An 18,103-nucleotide genomic window follows, 5' to 3' on the forward strand; every position below is an offset into this window, starting at 1 on the left:
TACTACAGAAAAAACCGAGCCCAGTGTCGCAGCACTAGCTCCAAAAGTCCCTAAATATATAGAGAGAAAGTCACCAAGTCGGCAACACTGAGAGCCCGTCCCTTCAGTCCTCCCTCCAAAGTCACTGCCCAAAATTATCATTATGAACATAAACAATGAACATGACTATTGTTAGTACTCACAGCTGTCAAGCTAGAGGCTTGTGGAAGACTGGTGACGTGAAATGAGTGCACGGGAAGAGTGCGATCAGGTAGGCAGGCAGGTAGCCCGTCCAATCGTTTCATTCGGTCTGAATGAAACGATTGGACGGGTTTATTACAGTCCTGTGACAGCCACAGATACCGGATTGTTTTCTTTTTTTGTAAGAGCATTTGATTTCTTTGATATATTTCATTTCAACAAACATGACAAAAATATTTTTGAAGACAATTACCAACTTAGGCTTTACTTAATATGTCCATAAACTAATTTATTTAGTCTATAAAATGTCCAAAAATAGTAAAAAAAACACAAAAAAACAATCGCAATATCCCACAGACCAAGAAGACTTCTACACACAAGACACACTGTCTTGGCCTCGACACTCTTGTAAAAGAGATTTTTAACCTCAATTGGAAGGTTGAAACTGCGTATATTTGCATGTACATTGCCACAAATGAACAGCGTACAGTACTTCCCAACTGTTCACATAATTGCTAACACACACTAATCTTTCCTACTGCATTGATGAGTCATTGATGACACACACACAAGCACACACACACTCCCTAAAGATCATTAAGTCCTGCTCCCTGTCGTAACGTTTGAGTGATTTGGGACCTGAAGAACTCATATTGTGTCGCCTGCCAAAAAGACTCAGAAGCACAAATTCCCGAACATAATACACACATGCTTGTGCAATAAATATTCTTGCATACATGGATCCACATGCACATTTTTACAAAGAAACACACGCACACAATGGGGGGAGCAAATGGTGCTGGGGTCTGTTTCAGACTGGCGGCCCGGGCTAACAATGGGTAGCAAGACCTGTGGGACACATAAATGAACACACACTCACAAACATACTGCCTCTCTCTCTCTCTTTCCCTCTCTCCCCCTGCGGGCAGGGACACACAGTACATTCTGGGCCGTTGTTCAAAGCTTAGCAGGATTAGCTGCATGATCTCGGCACTTTTCTTTTTAAATATATATTTTCATATTTTTAGCGGGGTTCGGCTCGCTGAAGCTTTAGAGAGAAAAGGACTTTTAGTATAAACAGATTTCATCTCTGTTTAGCAAACAAGTCATATCCTGGGAGGTTAGGAGGGACCAACTATGGTATGTACACTATGTACACTACAGTATATGGCACAAAAGTATATGACATACTTTTGTGTACTTTTGGTCTGGGGCTGTATTTGGTGGTTTAGGTTAGGCCCTTAGTTCCAATTAAGGGGAAATGTTAATGCTACAGCACACAGTGATATTTTAGTGTGCTGCCAACTTTGTGGCAATAGTTTCGGGAAGGATATTTCTTGTTTCATCCCCCCAAGACATAGTTTTCAGAGTTTAGTGTACATGAACTTTACTGCAAGCCAGGCCTCACCACCCACCACCGATGCCCGACCTCACTAATGCCCTTGGGTCTGAATGGGAGCAAAATCCCCGCAGCCAAGTTCCAACATTTTGTGGAAAGCACAAAAAGTGGAGGCGGTTTATAGCAGCATTATAATAATGTCAATAATTTTGGGTTGAGATGTGAGTATGTGATATGAGTGTCCATACTTTTTGGCACAACATAATCAAATTGAATCTAATATAATCTTATCTATAGGGCTGGAAAAGCTAACATAATGATAATGTGTCAACGCAAATTTGTTTTTTACGTCACTAATTTCTTTAACGCATTAACTTGTGATTTTTAGGTTGTAGCGGGCTCAGTTTTAAAGCTAGAGGGAAGATATTGGTGTCATATGGAACCAGAAAACCTAAGGAACCCATTGGTGCATTGGTCGTACTAGCTTGTCGGGAAGGAGGTTAAATAACGCTCCAAACTTATGCTAAATTTTGGCAAGGAAAAACTGGCATGGCCATTTTCAAAGGAGTCCCTTGACCTCTGACCTCAAGATATGAATGAAAATGGGTTCTATGGGTACCCATAAGTCTCCCCTTTACAGACATGCCCACTTTATGATAATCACATGCAGTCATAGTCAAGTCAGCACACTGACAGCTGTTGTTTGAGCATATATTATATAATATTTTTATGCTAAATGCAGTACCTGTGAGTGTTTCTGGACAATATTTGTCATTGTTTTGTGTTGTTAATTGATTTCCAGTTATAAATATATACATACATTTACATAAAGCAACATATTTGCCCACTCCCATGTTGATAAGAGTATCAAATACTTGACAAATCTCTCTCTAAGGTACATTTTGAACAGATACAAAATGCATGATTAATCATGATTAACTATGGATAATCATGCGATTAATCGCGATTACATATGTTAATCTATTTACAGCCCTACTTATCTAATATTTATGACAAAGATTCAATTGACTTCTGTTTAAATTGCGTAACTCATCCGAGGGTGTTTTCTGAACGGCCTCTTGCAGACAGACACAAACCACAGGAACATGTTGCTCGTGTAATAAACTCATGTAATGGCACTGAGCTCATTCTAAATGGTCTCCTTAGAGAAGGTTGACTTTGCCTTTTAAAACCTGTGCTGGTGATTTGTGAGTCTCCTGTGAATTCTCAGGGCTCGGTTTCAGTGAAGCAAGCAGTAGCGAGATGTCTCTGCCTCGTTTTATTTCACATTTTGTCCACTTTGTGCCATTTTTTTTCTCCCCCCTTTTGCTGTATTCTCCTCATAGTCTCTCTCTCTCTTTCTCTTTTGTACATCTTGAAGCTATCAGTATCTTGGCAGCGAGACAACAGAGAGGCAACGCAGCACGTGGAGAGAACATACCCACAATTCCACGGCTGCGTCCAACACACACACATACGCTGACACGCACACGTGTCTATAATTCCATTGTGTTAACTAGCTGGCAGAGAGCCTACCTCAGTGTTTCCAAGGCAACAAGTTTTGTAAATTTAGCGACATTGTGGTACATTATGTGTGTGTGCAGATATTTTTATGAAAACAATATTGAAAACATATGAAAATGCAACAAGACACTAACAGACTTGAAATTGCTTTTGTTCTCCTTCCTCTTTCTGCTCTGACAGCTCTATGGCTCCTCACAGGCCATTGTTCATGCGAATGTCTGTGTAAATGACAAACGCTCACATGAATGATGATGTGTGTGGTTGAAGTCGTAATCTTCAACTGCGATGTTTTTTTGCGCTGCGCCCCCCAGAGATCACTTCAAACTCAATCTCTGCTCCGAGACTGATGTCTTAATGCTTAGATTCGTTGATGTTGATGCGCTGTCATGGCGTTTTTTTTTAATTTTTTTTCTTATTGTCAAAAAACCTATACGAAAAGCCAGAAACCAACAATGTGTTGGTCCATCTCTTAATACTTCCTAACTTCCATACCAAGTCTGCCAGTGCAACGGTTTGGCTGATTTTTAATACTTTTTTTTAAAACAATGGATGTCTGTAGTACTGAGCAAAAAGCTATATCAGACTTTGAAAACACAATCAATGTGTTAGTTGGTTCAGATCATTGTTTTATGTCTTTTCAGAGGATTTGTTGACAATGAGAATATTTTGAAGATCCAAGAACGCTCTTTTGTGTGTTTAGCAATTTATAATTATTATTGATCATGCTAATTAAAAGAGAAGTATATCATAAACTTTAACAATAAACTTTTTTTTTAATAAAGTTACAAAGTGCTTTACATGGTTAAACAAGGATTAAAACATTAAAATAACCCATATACTGAATATTGCTTCTACATAGTCTTGTCACGATACTATAATATCTAACTTTAATACAATACCTTGAAAAATATCAATATTAAATACCATTATCAATACCAATGGTTCAAATTGACACAACATTGAGGGCATAGCATTTTTGATTTTTATTAAAAAGACAAATAGCAGTGTGTGTGTGTGAACTTGCTGTCGGATATGATACCGATAAGTATTGATACTTCAATATTTTTGACAACATCACTTCTACTCTTAACCTATGTACTGTTGAATGAGAAAAAAAGAGACTGATGCTAGCAGACAGACTTACAAAGAAGGTGAATCGGAAAGAAAGTTGAGTGGAAAATCTAAAAGTAAGAAGTGATGAAAAATGGGCAAATAGAGAGATACGGAAACAAAATGCACATAGATATGGATCTGTCTGTGATTATGGTTTTCCTGGGGTGTTAGAGGGTTATGTATGCATATATGTATGTGACTGTGTTTATGAGAGTATGAGCCAAGCTCACAGTATGGTCAGCCAAGAGAGGGAGAGTCCAGTGGGACTTGTAGGAATGTGTGTGTGTGTCTGTAGTTTAGACCTTGAGCTGTCTTCTTTTCTTCAAGTGATAAGTAATGGAATTAAAGAGATACTCTATTGGCGAGTGGTACACACACATACCTTTTTCTTTGTCTGTCCAACCCCCCATCCCCTCTCTCTCTCTCTCTCTCTCTCTCTCTCTCACACACACACACACAGAGAAAGAATAAAACTCGATTTATCAGATCTACGAGAAGCTCTGTCACGTAGGGATGCTGGAGGCTAATACGCTGAATGCTCAGTAAAAACGCAAACACTTCAACAATGTGTATAGTGTACACTACAGGGATTATGCTGCTATACAGACACACATGCACACACGCTTACTGAAAGGATTACACTAAAGATACACGTGATGTCAGTAAGAAGTTGCATGAACAGTCCTCTGCAGAACGTCTTCCACTGGAGGAACTACAGCGTAGGAACCAGAGCTGGAGGGGGGGAACATTTTGGGGTTGCGCTTTATCCCCCATCTAGAAATTCACTAAAAGACTCAGGCTGTATTTGAAACCGCATACTATACTAGCAGCACGTACTGATTTGGCCAAAATGTAGTTTGCAGTTTGCAAACAAAAGCAAAATCCACAGTATGCCAAATGTACCATGTCATACTGATTTGGAAAAAAATCTCCAGTATGCATCGGACCAGTCTATCTCGCCTACTGTATCCCACAATGCAAAGCGCTGGAACGCTACAGGCTACGGTTACAACAGCAGCCAAAAACAGCTCTTTTTTTTTACATTTTTGTAGCTATTTCATCACTAACTTCACTTTTTTGAGGCGAGAAATCAACTGCGAAGATTTTGAAAATTTACAGTTTTGCAATATTAGATGGCGAATCGAACGTTTGCTCCAACGTTTTCACAGTTTAGAAGCTCCACAAACTGGCGTGACAGCTATAGCTAGTGCCTGCCGGGGTCGCAAACCCCGGGCGCGGGCGTAGCGGGCGTAGCTCGCTCGCCAGCCGGCCAGCTGACCAGTGACACTCACAGACCGGCTACAGAGCTTCAGAGTGGCGAGGGAAAGAGCAGCCTCTGACGGGGCAGAGAGATACCTGCTGAGACAACATGACACCTTGTTAACATTACTCTAATATCTGCAGGGATATCATTCCACTGTTTTGTTGCTGTAACTGAAAAAAAGCAGTTTGAGTAACATACATTTTGTCGAGCAATGTTTCATATTTACCATCTCCCCTCGTTGATGATCCTGTTTGTCTTACTTTACTATGAGCTGTTAGAATAAATTGTTTAAACCATGCAGTATCTTATGAAGTAAACAAACAGAACATAAACAACAAAATCAAAGTTGTATTTTTCATCTTTCTCTTCGTTTTTTCGCACTGGTCTAGCATACTGCAAAAATACATCGCTTTAACCGTTGCATACTGCATACTACTCAGGAATGCAGTATGTACTGTATGCTGCATACTGTGTTCGTCATAGTATGTAGTAGGCGGTTTCGAATACAGCCCCAGTGTGTGTGTGTGTGTGTGTGTGTGTGTGTGTGGGCCCTGACCTGCCCTGCCCAGCTGTCTCTCACCGGATCTCATTTGCATCTACAGGCCACTAGAAAACCATGTGTTCATACTCAAAGCAAAGACTGTTACCACTGTTCTAATAGTTTTTTCTTTTCATCACACTGAGCGGGGAAAAAAAAAAAAGAGAAAGAGGCAGAGACGAAATGTTGAGAAAAGGGAAAGCAAGAGGGAAGAGAATGATGAAAGAGAGAGGGAAAAGCGTCACTAATGTTTCCTGCTAAAATATTCAGACTACTGCCGCATGATGCGTCACCCTGTCCCACACATACACTCACACACACTCGCACATGTACACACAGGAGCAAGAGCCGTTCCTACGAAGCCCCTCTACCCAGAGTCACCCCTTCGGAGGAGCACGCACGAGCCGGCGGCCATGTTTGACCATGATGAACTTCCTGTTCACACGCTTTTCTGACTCACGATTGGTTAATAATTTAGGAAAGGGAATAGGAAAGGGAGATTCAACGAGAGCAGCAGTGAGAGCACAAATCGCATGCTGCTTGCTTTGGAGAAACAATATTCGGAGAGTTTAACAACGGATCAACCTTAGAGACCAGCAGATCCAGACTTTACATATGTTCCTTTTAGTCATTTCCCTTTCAGAGAATGAGAAGGAAGAGTGGAAACGGGAAAATAAGAGACATTTCAGGAAAAGGATAAGGAACAATAAAAGATTAAAAGGTGCTATACATGAGATTATGATGAAAGACAAACAAATAGAGGAACAAACACAGAAAGAAATGCAAAAGAAAAAAGTATAACAAGCCCTTGTAGCCCTTTCTTTCTTCCTCCCATCCCCTCCAACCTTAGACTCAGCATATAAAACATTGAAAGCCTTTAGTCAGCTCAGGAACATGGGGCGGGTAGAGAGGAGGGAGGGAGGGAAAGGGAAGGAAAGGGAAGGAGAATCAGTCTGTCACCACTTGACAGATAAAAAGCCTGGACAGAAGACATGTGTAACTTGTTGAGTGCAACACTCAGATGTGGTCAGTCAGAGCAGCAATCCCCATGGCTGAATATGCTAATGCAGCGCCTCCAACATGCATTTTCTCTCTAGTGACAGCTAGACTGTGGCTTTAAAAAAAAAAAAAAAAGAAGACTGATCACAACAGAAAACTAATTTGTCTCTCAGAATATGGTCTCGGTAATTTTTACTTCTTAATTATGTGTCTCGTGGCAGTTTTGATTCATATTGTTCCATTACAGCTTGGGTTGGTAAAGTTTTTAAAAAACAAAATTTTGTTATATTTGTTGACATTCTCTTTACATCCCGACAGCAATCAATAAATCAAACTCTGACAAAAACAAAACAAAATCTGGTATTAGTGGCTATTGCAGGAGTGTCTTAAACATACTCACAATAGCCACCTTTGTTGTTTACGTTCATTATGACAATTTTGGGGGAGTGGCTTTGGAGGGAGGCCTGAATGGACGGACTGTCAGCATTGCCGACTTAGCAACTTTCTCTCTAGATGTAGGTGCTGCTAGCTTCTTTCATTGAAAAACAATTGGCAACACTGGGCTGGATTTTTCGGTTGGATATTTTTTTTAAAGCTAGTGGACTCTTGCTAGTTTCTCAATATTACCAACCCTAGCTTTAAGGTAATATGAAGGCTGAAACAGGTGTGTTTTAGGGTGCGTTTGCCTTCACTGACAGGTCTCTTTCGACCTCAAAACAAATGGCAAGATGGCAGAAGCAGTAAAGCCAACTCCAGCAGTCTAAGATCTTCCTTCAGAAACCTATATAGACAGTGTTGGGCAGTAACTACTGCAATATTATTACTTTCCCCAGTAACGAGTAGTGTAAGGGATTACAGTTTCCCAAACAGGAATAATTATGTTACAGTTATTAATCCAAGTAATGCTGCGTTACCAGAACAAGATTTGTTTTTTTGTGCCAGGTAGGCACATATTAATATGATGTGAACACGCGGCAGATCAGAATGCATCTTCGCATCGCGTCAAACTGAACTTTGGCAAACTTTCAGGCGCTTTGGGCGCACGTGTGACCGTGACTTAAAAGGAGAGGAAGAGATAGGCCCGGTTCAACGAGGGTTAAAAAAGCATGCATTTTTTGCAAAAAGTAATATAGTTATATAACAAGTAACAAAGCTAATTACTGTTGATACCACTTCCTGCCCATAGATGACATCACAGATGCTGCATCCATTTCTATAGCCATGACTTTTTTAACCACGTACTGTAAGCTCTGCTGCAATCATTTTCATATGAATAATGAACCAAGCTCTTGTATTCTCATGCAGGAGATACAGCAGCTCACAGCTCATGGTTAGGAGTGCAATATGCTGCAATCTAGTGAAGAGTTTGCATCAAAAGGTGAAGACAGCTCAGACTGCTGAAACCATGACAGCTACAAAGTACAGAAAATACTATCTTTAGCTCCCTCACTCCACTCGTGTCTCTTTTTTAGTTTCTGACTGTCCCGATGAAAAGAACGGCTGCTTTAATACATTACTATTCCTGTCACATGTACACACACACACACACACACACACACACACACACACACACACACTCCTGTCCCGTCTCAGGCGGAAGCCCACTAACCGTAGAGTTTTCAGGACTCTGATTGGACGCTGTGCTCCTCCACCCACCAATCCCGTGATGGCAGTAAATTGCTGTGGTGCAGTATTGATTTTCAATGGGTAAGCATCAAACACACACTCTCACACACACATACACACTTGACAAAGGGAAAGTAAGGAAGATGTTACAAGTAGAAACACATACACAGTCAAAAAAGCAGTTGTGTTACTGTATGATATAGTAAATATGTTCCAGGAATTTAACTACAAATTATTAAATCATTTTAAATAAATAACACTGGGGGATTTATGACCCTGAATTGCAGTGACAAAATTCATTCTCATTCATCTGATGTAAAGAGCTTACTGAATATCCGTCCTTCCACTTGGCTCATTGACTTCATCTTTCTGTCTCACTTCCTTCCTCTCCATCAACAATGCAGCGCGCACACACACACACTCGCCACTTTTCAAAGAGACATTTTAATACCAAAAAGAGAGCAAAACTGCACATCATATACTCTGCTGTAAACATACATCAACACACACACACAGTCCACTGCAGCTGTGACGGTGTCCCTCCAGAGACAGAGTGTGTCCAATCCTCTCCTTCTATCTAGGTCAGCCTCATACAAAAAGTCTGCACACCTCGCTCTCTCCCCTTTCTCTCTTTTTCTTCTCCCCCCTCTGTCCCAACATCTGTCTCCATTCTTGCCTCCTCTCATTCTCTTTCACTCCTTTCTTTCCTGTCACCCTTTACTGTCTCTGTTAATGTGTGTGTGTGTGAGAGATGAACGAGTGAGAAAAGCCGACCAACGGTTTTGAAGAGAGTTCCATTTATCCTGTTATCCGGGGGATAAGGTTACATTTTAAGGAAAGGAAAATATAACTTCATGTAAAAAATGTGGTGGTAAAATGTCCAGATATTCATATTCGGCATAGCTGTAAATCACATTAAAAGGCGGACGCCAACGGAACGGAGTTTCTGGAAACATTTTAAAAAGTCCTGTTGATGGAAGTACAGGGCTGCGCTAAAGAGTTTCATTCCAAAAACAAAAAATATGAAAAATCCACACCTACGCTTTAAAAAAATGATTGCTGGCAAATGAGAATTAACTGCATTGTGGGTTTTCTAGTTGACTTATGAGTCATCTTTAATCCTTTTGTTTACTTAAAAAGTTATGTTTTTGGAGGAGCTGAGGTCATCTGTGGTTTGGGGGGGAACATGCGCTGATGAATTTCAGGTGTTTTAATCTGTCCTCTCGGGCTGTATAGTTATCACGGTTTTAACTACAGCTTATGAAACTACAAAAACTAAAGTAAAAGAATGCTGAGCTTAGCACGTATGATAAATGACAGAGAGATGTGTTTTGTCAGAGAGGAAGTGTAGGCCCGACGTTTATATAACAAGACATGAAGTAAAAGTCTGCTGGACTTGTCTTCATGCCCTGTGGGCAAAACAGAGACAAGTCAAGGGGAGTGACAGTAAATAGGAGCTGATGGAACAACTGGTCACACACACAGTCACTAGTCACACAGGTCAGTGCACATACAGCGGGCTCAACACACGCATACACAAAAGACAAAGTCACACTGACTTGAAAGCATCTGTGAAATATATGTGATGTTTTTCAGTGAGCTTCTTACCCGACTGCTGCGTCAGTGTAATATGAATGTGTACTGTATATGTAATGTGTTTGTCTGTTAGTTCCTGATGATTTCTGTATTCTCTCTGGACATTTTCTCAAAGCTTCAAAGCTTTCTCTTGCTTATGCAGTTATGAACATGTTTTGGATGCTTGTCCGTGTGTCCCAGGTTGTGTTATTTTTTCACTGTGCTGGTGGTGTGTTGGTGGGAGGACAGACTCCTCACACACCTTGAGGTGCTCTCTCTGCAAAACATTTATTACATTCACAAGCCAACTTCTGACTTAAAAAGTCATTTCCCAGTCTGTACAATTGCACAGGCATGAATTATAAACATTTTCAATCAATCCTACTTGAAGAATGGGGCAAATCAATTTGGGTGAGGGCAGCACATTTCTACTTGGGAAAACATTGCCTGTACATAGTGTAGGTAGAGGAACTGCGTGAGCTTTTACACGTGTGTCAGTATGACGGTGCACTTTGCACTGTGACTGAGAGAGGAGTTCAGAGGTTGAAGTTAACCACTGAGTTGAATCGTTGAGCAAACCACACAGACACACGCACCGCCATGCTGCCTTCCACAATCTGAAGACGGTGACAGAGAGATGAGAGAGAAAGAGAGAGAGAAAAAAAGACATAGAAGAAGATCTGGTACAGCCATATACTAGTAAGTCATGTGTTAAGTAAAGCTTCAACCTCAAAAAAGGCCAAATCAGGCCAGTTGTTCAGGGATGGAAACAACTCGACCATATCAAACACAAGTAAAAGTAAAAACACTGAAACTTCGAAATTTCACAGAAAACAGACAACTGAATTCATCATGCACTTGTGAATGGAATCAGGCCTTCGTGACAGCGTTATTAAATCTAGCCTATGGTACTTTGATCGAGTATTGTGATTCGAAACGTAGTTCAACAGCAGGGTTAACGTTAGCTGGCACATGAGGGCTTTTTGCTGGCGGCTTTTTGCCGGTATCACGTGTAGTTGTCCGGCAGATGAAATGATCAATGCCCCAAATGCCTGTTGGGAAATATGTCAAATGAATGAATGAATGAATTAATAGCATATTGAATTGCTTGATATTATGTGACCTATAAGATATGTTGCCAAAAAACTTAAATATAAACTTGTATTATACAAAAGTTTACATGCCTCCACTGCGATTCTAGTCCAATACAATTTATTGTCAAACCCACGGTCCGCTAGCTGTCCGTTCTTCATGTCCACTGAAAAAGTAGCCGGTGTTCATACACAGCTCTGGCTCTGTATATGGGAAGCAAAGTCATTATAGATACCAAATGTCTTTTGTTTTTTTTCTTCTTCTTCTTTTGTTTTACAATTGAAGCATCTATTGAGGTTTTCGAAAGAAGCTTTGAATGTCGTCATACTTTTTTTGACCGCAGTGAAAATGTTTTTGAAAGGCTGAACGCCAACGAAATATGGATTGAAGCACAATATTTCGTTAGCTAAAAACATGTTGTGAATTTTTGGAAATTATTACATCCATCTTTTTTCAATACATTTTGACTTTTGGACTTCGTACTGAAGCTACAAACTATTCTGCAGCCTTACGAGTCAGACAACACTATTTTGAATTTGACAAAGGCGGAATTCAGACCGACCAGTTATTATTTCATTGTATTTTTTTAGACTGCTTCTTTATTTAACTTATTTTCAAGTTATCTCAAATGTAGGCTATTATATGGTTATTTAAAACAAATGTCCGGTAGATGTTCTATACGGCCAGAATTCAGGAATATTAACGCCCATATTGGCCGTCCTCTGTGTGCCTCACAGGTCGGGGGCTGGCTGGGTGAAGCTTGGAAGAAAAGGACTCATTAACATAAAGCCAACTGTTGAAATCCTCATATATGGTGGAAAATGAATGAGTAAAGGCTCTACAGCTGCTGTTGAGAGGCCCTTGAGCAAGGCACTTCACCACCAACTGTTACAGCGCTGCAGCTCAGTGGCCACAGGGATGGAAGTGAAGCAAGGGAATTGATATGTTTTGCCTGGCAAACATCTCTTCAATGAATAAAAAGGTTATGAATCTTAAAAAAATGTCTTCACTTGACAATCTTGCATTGTAAACTGAGCATATTTTAATTAAGGAGAGGATTTCCACCAGAGGGCCGACTCATTTCTATCAGACACGTTCAACAACCGTCAAGATGGAGTCACTAGAGAGCGAGCGGAGAGAGGGCTGCTTGGCTAGCGGCCTAGACAGATGGACTATAACACCAGGCTAGGGCAACAACATGGCCTGCAGGACCAAACAGGCACGCAACACACACATGCAACACACGGACCGCGGGGAGATGGCCAATCATACCAGCCTCGCTGCCAAGGTCAGTGACCCACTGAGAAAGAAACGACACAGGCTCTGTGTGTGTCTGTGTGTGTGTGTGTGGTTTCGCTGTACAGTATATCTTCTATATCGATGTGATTGCACTTCACTGACACGTACTGTTCCACCATTTCCAATCTATTCTTCTCCGTGTTGGGCCTTCTCCATAAACTGCAGTGTTCTCTCGTCTACTCTTGATGCGATTTAACAAACCCCCTCGTCTGGCTAAGAAGCAGGTAAATGAGAGCAAACCACTGAGACGTGTTGAGAGTTTGACTCATTACTGTTGAAGGAGAGAGCCCTCTGTGTCTGTAGCTAGCGTGTCATTAAGACTTGTTGAGGTAATTCCTCTCCAATTAGCCTCTCTGTGATATGAGGACCAGTTAAGGAGAGAGCAGTGGAAGACGAGGCCACTCAGCGTCGAAGCCACCCTCGCACTCACACATCTCACCTGATCTCTATCAAACAATTCAACTCGCTGCTGCTGCTATTAATACAACGGCTGCAATAACTTGCCTCCCAAAGTTAGAGAGAGAACACGTGCGACTCGGTTGGAGTGCTGCCATCAAATTACTCATGGAAATAACATCAATTAGCGATAGCTGGTATGACTACCACTGGCAACGCTTGTCATTTTAACTGGTGAAAGGCACGATCTGTGAGAACACGGCAGTACGCTGCTCTTTGCTAATAAGAGAGGAGGTACTGCTGGAGCTTAGCAAATCTGTGTACTTTGCCAACTCGGGTGTCAGATGCGAGCAGCGCGCTGCAACACTAGCAGGTGGATGTGGACAAAATACAGTAGAGTTCAGTAAAGACAGGATTGCATTTTCTTCTTTTTTTTTAGCTGATACGATCCATTCAAATGTGCACCCGATCATACCACGATACCTCTCCCTTCCACCAGACAAGCACGGGCACATGCACACGCTTCATAAGGTAACCTGTAGGAGTACTAGTCATTCATTTCACAAACATCATCCCAATTGTGATTGTGATCCTGATGCTGTCATATAGCGGCAATTCTATGAGAATTACCGTCTTGTTTTCTTTGCAAACGTGTGGGTCTGTAAAGCCCTTTGAGATGACATACTGTGATTCAAGGCTCTATAGCGAGCTACAATATCAGCAAAGCGTTTCAGAGATGGAGGCAAAGGGTTTGCTAGTAGTCTGGCATGAGCTATTATTATTAATAGCTAACTCTTACCAACATTTTCTGTCCATCTCTGACAAGCTTCGCCGATATTGTTCGACACTTTTTGATAAGTCCATCTTCCTTTTTTGGGGGTTGCTTTGCAGTGTAGGAAGTTGTTGCTAATGCTAGAATAGCAACTTTTCCTGCAGGATGTTCCGCCTGTTGAATCAGGCTTTCACCATCTGAAGGGACGTGCACACACATCTGTATTTGTAGAACAGCCAATAGGAACGTCCCCTCTCTCTGAAATGACCTGTGATTGGCCAAATTCTGCAATCCATGAGGAGGTGCAGAAGTCTATATTTAATTACAATATGCTGAAAGGTTATTATGGATTTTTTTTCCCAATGATGCCAAAAATATACTACCTATTAGTGGAAGGAGTAGCCAGTGTCAGGTAATGACATTTAAGGAAATCTGTAGAGACTGGTTTTATCATACTGTACAGTACCAACATGTTTTATTAACGCACCACCAATAAAGTCGCCTGTATAATCTAACTGAAAGTGCATGCAATTATAAATAGCAAAAGTGATTAGACAAAAAACAAACACATGCACACATAAAGGCTATGGAATTTTGGCAGCGAGTTTACAGAGACAAGACAATCTCTCCTCTTCTTCATCTGTACTCCTCCCTCCATCCCTCTTTGCCTTTTTGACTCATTAAAATGTCGTCTTAACACTGGAGACTCTCTCTCTCTCTCTCTCTCTCTCTGTCTCTCCCTCCGTCTTTGTGTCGTTTGTTCACCTTCTTTCTCCAAACATGGTAAACAGAACAGAGCCGCACCACCACAGTTTGAGAAGGCGTGTGCTGCCGAGCGGTTGATAAACATCTCTCTCTTTCTCTCTCTCTCGGACACACTGTAACCAAACCCATCTTCTTCGCAGCCCATCTGTCTCCCTTGTGACTACAACCTAAAAGTTGAGTGTGAAAGTCACAGAGGGAGATCATTTCTCATGGTTCTTTTATACACTGACTAACAATTTCTAATATTTGCAGCACACAATTCATTTAACAAACCAGTGGCTCCTGTGAAATGAAAAAAGGCAGACCTTGGACACAATCTGAAAGCAGCAGAAGGCAGACAGACACCATATAAGCAGAATTTACACGATAGTTATAACTGATTACGTTATTATATGACTTTGCAGAGTATGTTTTGAAATATATATATGAAATATCAAGTATTCTGTGAAGTATTCAGAAGTATAAAAGCAGATCAATGTGTTATACACAACCAAAAGTATGTGGGCATCCAAATAAAGTATGTGGACATCCAAACATTAGCCCCATATGTTGATTGTTAAACATGTTATTTCAAAAGATGAGCATTAATAAGCAGCTATAGCAGCCTCCAGTCTTGTGGGGAGGCTCTCCACATGATTTTGGAACCAGGCTGCAGGGATTTGCTCCATTTGAGCCACAAGAGCATTAGTGAGGGTCAGTCACTGATGTTAGGCGATGAGGCCCAGCCAGAGTCAGCGGTCAAATACATCCCAATGTGTCAAGTTCTTCCACACCAAAACTGGGATAACAATTTCTTTATGGACCTGGCTGTATCGTGGATGTATTAAAAGAACTGGATACAGCGTTGGAGGCGGGGCCCCAGTCATTCCTATGAGAGTTGCTCATTGGCGCATGAAGCCTAAATGGCTCGACTTCCGTCTGGAAAAGTACCCGTATCTTTGCGGACCATGGGCAACTGGGACATGCGCAGTAGCGTCCGCTCGGTCACATGACTCGGTCACGGGGTCCCAACATCACAATCTGGGTCTCATTTACATGAACGGAGGAAGGGAAATAACTCTGGATTCAGCTAATAGTGCATTTTCCAACTTTAAAACTTATTTTTTTAAATAAGGACTATTAGAGTGTTCATACTGGGAAGTTGATTCACCTCAAAAATATGTATTCGCTGAGTTACAGACGTCTCTTTCTTTTATCACGTGACTGACACGGAAGTTGCAGTACCGCCGTTTGGCCACTACGAAAGTCCGGGTCGTTGACCGGCGCACGTCCTGGGGGCTTGGGCTGTATGCACACAAGCATTGTCATATTACAGGAAAGGGGCTGCATCAAAATGTTGATAGTTAGAAGCTGGCAACATTAAGATAGAAGAAGATATTAAGAAGAAAGTGAAAGTGTCTGCTCCGTACGGAGTCTCAGCACAGAGTAGCAGGAGTCAGATTTCACACACGGGAAGAAGAATTGACAGACGAGACGATGGTGAAGGATTTTGTGTCTGAGCGAAAAGCAAAAGCGCCTATTTGGCAATATTTTGGATGTAAACCCAATGCTATAAGGGAACCATAACTTTAATGAGGCTGTGATCTGTAAACCTTTGGTATGAAGCTGTGCGGAGGACGGAGCGGCGGCACCGGATGGAAACCTGCGGCCCTGCAGCAGCGAAAAGCTCGACCGGAGAGGCCAGACACCGTCCGACATTAAAGATCAAAGTAAGCGCTCTGCAGATATTGAGTGTCATCTTTTTTTTTGTAAAATGTCTGGTGTAATCGGTAACAACGGTGTTGTCACAAGTTTATTAACAGGTGGGAAAATGTCCTCACTGTGACATGCCTAGTTGTATTTTGCTTCATTCGGCCTTATTTTAAATAGGTTCACTTTAAAAACAGTGAATTACATCATGCAATTTAATGAATGATTCATTTGTTTATGAAGAAGCTATATGCGTACAAGTGTTAATCTCTGTGTGTATATGTGTGTGTGTGTAAAGTCCTCCTCTGTGTGTGTGTGTGTGTGTGTGTGTGTGTGTGTGTGTGTGAGTGCATACATGAGTTATGAGCATGCGTTTGCTGCATGCTTTCTGTGTGTACCAGTTGTCACATACACACCCCCGTCTCTGCAAATGTGAGGCTACTAAGCTCCATCACCAAGGAAACCAGCTTGTTGCCAGGTAGCAACAGAGAGAGAGAGGGAGAGAGAGAGAGAGAGAGAGAGAGAGAGAGAGAGAGAGAGAGAGAGAGAGAGAGAGAGAGAGCGAGAGAAAGAGAGGAAACAAGAAAAATTAGTGAGACCGAAAAGACAAAATTAGATAAAAGTGTGAGACAGCACGTGTGAAAACATGTAGCAGATTTCTTTTAGAGATGCCACCACAATTAGAATATGTCTGTTGTTATTTTTCTCTTCCAGTCCATATTTTGAGAAAAAAAAGTTTCTGTATTGACACATCAGTTAACCCTCTAAAGCCTACACATAGATAAAGAAACTAGTTTCATATTTTTGCCAATTCTGAGCTTCTTCTTTCAGTCAGTATCAAGTATTATACGTCATATGATTCTTTTCTTTCTGGCGCAATGTAAAGTCACTACCATGCATTACCTTTGTGTGAGCAGCATACCATATTTGACATAAAAACAACAACTTTGTTGAATAATGGCCCCTTCGCCCCCCCTTGCTCGGACCACATCCATCTTCAAACTCGACCTTCAATTTGATCTCAACTACACATCTGCAAAGTTTCATGACTGCATCTTGCACGGCATGAGACTCTATCACGGTGACAAAATCTGTCCAAAGACAGAAATATAAACACTTGGCAAAGTACTCAAAAAAGGTCTCTGTGGTAGTTCCTGAAACAGTAGGTGTCTCCAGGACCACATTTTGCAATGATGACACACACAGAGACTCACAAGCTGAGAATCTCACAGTTCAGACACAATTTAAAGCTTTTCTCCATCATAAACGGTTCCAAAAGTTATTTCATGTTTTGTAAAAACATGTCTAGCATAGCATCGATGCTATCATGAGGCTGCTGCAGTGCAGGTTTTTAGTAAAGAAAGCTGAAGTGGTGAAAACTAAATCTGTATTTGCCTCCCTTAAAGCTGCATTGATGCTGTTTTGACCAGAGGTTGTGAAGTATCATACTGTACTTTCCTATCTGTGTGTGGATGTGGTTGGGTGGGTGTTGCATTTTAATCTATCTGTGTCTAAGTGTTTGAGTTCATAATTAAATCTGACTACGAGGTCGCCGAAGATTAGAATTAGATTAGAGTTTAACACTCATCAACAATGTATGCGAGACGAGGTTACATCACTGCTCCGGACCAATTGGAGAGTCGCTTCACACTATCAATCTGTCGGCTTTCATTAGGGAGCAGAGGAGATATCAGCAGATCAACACAGGATGGTGAACGAGATGGTGTGTCTGTTATGTATGGGTTAATCTGACATCAACTTGGTTAAGTTGTTGTTTTGAACCCTTTTCTGTGCACACGTTTACTTGAGCGTGATGGTGTGTGTGTGTGTGTGTGTGTGTGTGTGTGTACAAATGGGGCAGCAAATGACAGAAAGGGAATGACAGATAGTTAACGGGCGGGTCCTTCTGCATTTTGTTCTGTTCAAATGGAA

General features: G+C 41.3%; 1 protein-coding gene across 3 annotated transcripts in view; it reads right to left on the minus strand.

The window, feature by feature from the left end:
* cacna1c (calcium channel, voltage-dependent, L type, alpha 1C subunit) overlaps positions 1 to 18,103 on the minus strand; it is a 225,087-nt gene that overhangs the window by 113,064 nt on the left and 93,920 nt on the right. The gene's annotated exons all lie outside the window — the stretch shown is intronic.

This window comes from Sebastes umbrosus, chromosome 23, assembly GCF_015220745.1.
Source record: "Sebastes umbrosus isolate fSebUmb1 chromosome 23, fSebUmb1.pri, whole genome shotgun sequence".
NCBI classification, from domain to species: domain Eukaryota; kingdom Metazoa; phylum Chordata; class Actinopteri; order Perciformes; family Sebastidae; genus Sebastes; species Sebastes umbrosus.